This window comes from Lacerta agilis, chromosome 5 (genome assembly GCF_009819535.1).
Source record: "Lacerta agilis isolate rLacAgi1 chromosome 5, rLacAgi1.pri, whole genome shotgun sequence".
Classification (NCBI taxonomy): Eukaryota; Metazoa; Chordata; class Lepidosauria; order Squamata; family Lacertidae; genus Lacerta; species Lacerta agilis.
The window spans coordinates 47,657,951-47,663,084 of NC_046316.1; the positions used below are offsets into that span (position 1 = coordinate 47,657,951).

General features: G+C 42.6%; 1 pseudogene; it reads left to right on the plus strand.

The window, feature by feature from the left end:
- The first annotated feature begins 2,263 nt into the window (after positions 1-2,263).
- LOC117047642 lies at positions 2,264-2,322 on the plus strand (annotated as a pseudogene).
- Positions 2,323-5,134: the final 2,812 nt, after the last annotated feature.

Below are 5,134 nucleotides of genomic sequence, written 5' to 3' on the forward strand. Positions count from 1 at the left end.
AATTTTTAGTAATCCGATAAATCTGAACCTTCCTTTATGAAGTGGGATAATCTTGCATCTTGTTTGTAAATCCCTCGCAGCAGTCTCATGCTGTGAACTCGACAACAGAAAGTCCACTGCCAATTTGTATGCACACCCTGGCCCTGCCAACCAATTGCCACCCCAGTGGCTTCTAATGCAGATCGATAAATAAATAGAAAGATTGAGATGGTAGATTGAAAGGCAACAACTCCTCGCATTGCACATATGACATGAGCAGGCAGCAGCCATTCAACCATTTTGACCAGGAAACCTGGGGAGGAGGGGGGAGTCCATCTGCTTGGCCCCATGGAAACTAAAGGGAAGGAGCCAAGTTTCTTTGATTAATGTTGACTACACACAGAAGCCTTCACCTCAGTCTCTATGGGTTTGTTCTCATTTGGGTAATTGCAAGATTTGTTCTACAAACATTTCTCGTGCGCTTTTGTGTACGTGTCTTTTCTCCCCACCGTCTCCATTGCATTGCTGTTGTATGGCTCCTCATTGCAATTCATACGCCTGTCATTTTCGAGTGTCACTGGCTCCTGCCATGCTGATTAAAAAGCAAACAAAAAGAGAGGGGGGAGGGAGGGAGGCAGAGAAAAAATAGCTGTATAAATAAAAAATTATACTCTGTCACATTTGGAAAAGGGACCTGTGTTTAAAACAGCCATTTTTATTTTACATTTTAAGAAAATGCCTGTTTCCTGGTTATTACAAGCTTGGAAGGGGAAGGGGGTGGGGAGGAAGAGAAGAAACAACTAATGGCTTGTTTTTAGTGATTAAGTGGTTAATGATTTAATGAACTAAAAAAAATCTCATTTGTTGCATCCCTTGGATTTAGAAAAAAACCTCAAAGAGCTGATTTTCTGTGTACCTCAGTCCAATATTGCTACCTGCTGGGATATGAACACAATCTCTAAATAAATTGCAAGTGGCCGTGGGCAAATGGAAGAGTTTCTCTTTGATCTTGCTAGAGAGAATGAAGTCAAATGTTCAATCAATCAATCAAATTCATAACTTCTAGCTACAATCGGCCTGACAACAGCCTATTATTTATTTTTAAAATCATATATTTCATTATTGCAAAACACACAGGCTCTCATGGGGGTGTGGGGGGGAATGGACTAAATTATTGATAAGCCTTATATGTGACTGAGTTTGTTGTTTCTGACATGCTTGTCACTAACTATTGTCAGGAAGAATTTACTAAGCTGTTGAGTCTGAAAAGTTGGCAGTGAATGTGTGTTGTGCCAAATTTAAACTGGGTAGAGTAAACTTTAATGGCCTCTTTCTTATAGAATTCCTAGTTGGTAAAGACAGCTGAAGGCAGAACAGCTTTCTAGTGTGGGGGGAAAACATACACACAATACTCTTTTAAAAGAGAGAGAAAGAGAGAGGGAGCAATAATAACCACTCCCTACCTTTGTTTTAATTGCTGGAAAAGAGATTAGTTTGTTCTTTAAAACCTATGTACCTAGAAGAGGCAGGACACTATTAATTGATTTCCACCTTTCTGGAGAAAATCATTCTCAATTTGGAGAAGAATTATGAAAACCAAAACGTGAAGACGAATTAACCAGCAAATATATCTCAAGGGTCTCTACTGGAGCATCTGTCAGAAGCAGCAGAACTGCTGCAAAGGGGTAGGTGGGGAGAGAAACACTTTATAAAACAACAATGTAAGGAGAGTTACCTTGGGCACATTTGCAGAAAAAGATGGGGTGTCCACAAATGCATTAAAACGGCTGCTTGCAATCTTGATTAAATATGGCATTCCTAACCTGGGGTGACCTCTATATGTGTATGTTAGCGATTTCGTGAAGGGCAATCCATTTGTATTTTTATAGAGCATCTGGAGGAATAGATCCTCCATATTTATCAAAATAGTTTTTCAACACTTAGTATTGGGCGGGGGGAGCTGAGAGCATTGCATTTGTATTCTCTCAACGGAATGTAGTGCTGCGGCAGGACGCCTCTGGTTTACCAGTCGCTGGGGAAGAACAGTGGGAGATAGCTTTCACCCTCATGTCCTGATTGTAGGCTCCCCAAAGACATCTGGATGGCCACACTGGCAATGGGATGATGGACTAGATAGGTATTTACTCAGATCCAGAAGTTCTCTGCAAACTGGAATATAAGCTGTGGCCATTTGAATTGTTCCAGGTTATACCGGCTTTGAGTACATGATTCCCTGAACAAGGGATAACTTTAAAATGTTATCAACTAGGAGAAGTTAACCATTGTGCTCTCTTTGGCAGCACATATACTAAAATTGGAATGATACAGAGAAGATTAGCATGGAAAAGTTAACCATTGACATACCTCTTAAGGAAGTCTCCTGAGTCGCCAGTGGGTAGTAGTAATGCAGCACTGCATTCACATACAGTAGAAGATAAACTATGTTACTGCACACTGATCCTGTTTGGATATACCATGATGTTCATCTCTCCGATAGAGCTATTTGCCACATTCTGTTAACATATTCTGAATTTCTGAGGATCTTTACCAATAGATAAAGTTGCAACATTAGGCATATTCAGGCATTTGCATGGTGGCACTCACAAGCTCCACCTCCTAACATCCCTGTATGTGTTGCTGTCCAACACAACCATCGAAATCAGATGGTCAGAAAAGTCTGCAGGGGACTTTTGCTTGGCTTTACTTCCATGCAAGTAAAACCTTCCGTACAGCTAGGGGACATGATAACCCCCCCTACACATCTTCCCCATTCAAAATAGTAATGGTCAGTACACACAATGATGTTGGAGGTGGGCACACCACTGCCCCCCATCCACACTGTGGACATTTGTATCAGATTATATTGTTCTATTCTGAACACCTTTAGCCCAAATTCATGCACAGAACAGCAACTTCACACGTGGAAGACAGACCTCCTGGCCAGGGCCACAGATTACCCACCTCTGTGGTAGGGCAGCACTTAAAATAATGCACACACAGGTAAAATCATGACTGGATCCAGGTTTTGTGGGCAAAGTGCCATCCACCAGTGGGCACCCTTCCTGTGCGGTCCTTGCTGCTGTCAGGGTGAGGGCAGAGTTCCTTCTCCTTGATCCTGTCACTGCTATAGAGACAAGTAAGCAGGTAGGCACTGCAAGGAAGAGGAGCACAGTTAGGCTCCTCCAGGGGTTGGCAGTAGGCCCCCTTCCTGGAGTGTGGGTCTCTGCAGGTGCCCTGTGGTGCAAACCCAATGCCAGTCCTGCATAAAATCATAGTGGCACCATGATAGCCAGACTATAGTGATGGATTACCTGGGGGCATTTTCATCCATTCCAGATTCAGGTTCTCTTTTCCTACTGGAAGTATGATTAGTTTAATGAGGACTGAGCACTTCTTGTATTATGCTAAAGAGGTGGAAATGATCTTGTAGAAATAAACATGTAAGCACCACTAGTACAGCCCAAGGCAGGCTTCTTTTCCTTTCCTTTCTGTTAATGTTGACAATGAACGGCTTTATTTATTTCCCAGGACTTTTCTGGTGAAGGGAAAAATATACCTAGTGGTTTAGAATTCTAAAGGCAAAAATGAAATCCTGTGATAAAACTCTGAAAAAGTGAACACAACAAATCTGGGATGCATTCCTTCAACAACAGTAGGATCCTGCCACTACAACATGGCCTCTGTGTTGTCATTGGATTTTGTCACAATGAGGTAGCTGCAGAGAATGTCAGCAGCAGGTAGTTTCTGGGGAAATGCCCTTTCATCTTGTGTAGGCAAGTGATTCCCAAATGGTATATAGTCCATCATAGTCCACCGCAGGATTGTGTGGGTAGTACATAGCAAAAAGGTAAAGGTTATAGTAACATCTACATACACTCCGAATAGATGTCACTCAATGTTGTGTGTATACAAAGGCAAATTTTCATTGATGGCTCTTCTTAAGACAGCTTTAAGAAACCACATATATACTCTCAACCATATATGCTATCAGGGGTGTATGGGGTGTCAGAGGAGGGGCAGTACCTCTGGTGGGGGACAGGTTGTGCCCATTCTGGGGATAGTTTGTCCACCTTTGGTCCCTACCCTGCACTCAGCTCTCACCTGTGGCTCTTAGAAGCATGCGAGAACATGTGACAGCAGCCACAGCCCGGGAATGGCTTTGACTGGTTGTCTAAACCAGGTGAGGGTAGCCAATGCGTCTCAAACCCTCAGTGAATTAGGGACTTCCCCTGCTTGTGAAGATAGGCTTCAGTGGATTTAGCAAATGAGACCAATAGTGGGTCCAAAGGTCAAGGAGGCGGTTTCTTCACGTGCTGTAGAGGGAAGTGAGGGGCAGGTGGGGTTCATCAACCTGGGAAGGTAACCCATCTAGGAGAAGGAAAACTCTTTCTCCTTAGCCTTTTTTTCTCTCTCCCAAAGATTTCCCACAAGATAGCGGAGGTGTAGGATCAATAAAAACACTACAAAAACCTGAGTGGAGTCCCTAGGACTGCTGGAAGGGACCTTGTACGCCTCATTCTGGAAATTCCTGCAGCCAAGCTGGTGCCAAAAGCATTGCTCTGCTTTTCTTTGGACCACATCAGTGAGTCCAAGAGGGAGATCCTGTCATCTGTGCAGCCCAGGATCTTCATATACACAGCCCAGGTTGCGCCCCAGGGAGGTCACTTCAGTGCTGCTAACACAGTAGTTTAACTTCACCTCTCAGGATAGATGGATACCAACTATTCTCAGCCAAATTGGTAACTAATTAAGCATTGTCTTAACAGGCAGAATATAAAATAATATTTAAAAACCTTCTCTTGAACCTACAATGTGAAAAATGTTTATAAAGTTATTTAAAATAATCTTGGTCATCCATACACGTTCCCAAGCATAATTCTAAATTAATGTCACATTTGCAGGTGCATAATTCATCCAAATGCATACCTTGATGAGGACATTTAAACCAACACAAATGGACTTACATTGGGGAGTGCCACTTAAAATCCTAAGTGTACCCAAAGGGTTATTGTGTATGCCACACACAGAGAGACAGGGACACTCTGTTTGCTCTTTCAGTTTGAATATGAATGATGTGAATTTTCATAACAAAGATCCTAATTGGAACCAAGGTCCTAATATATCAGACCAAAGACGTAGGCAAACTATGTTACAT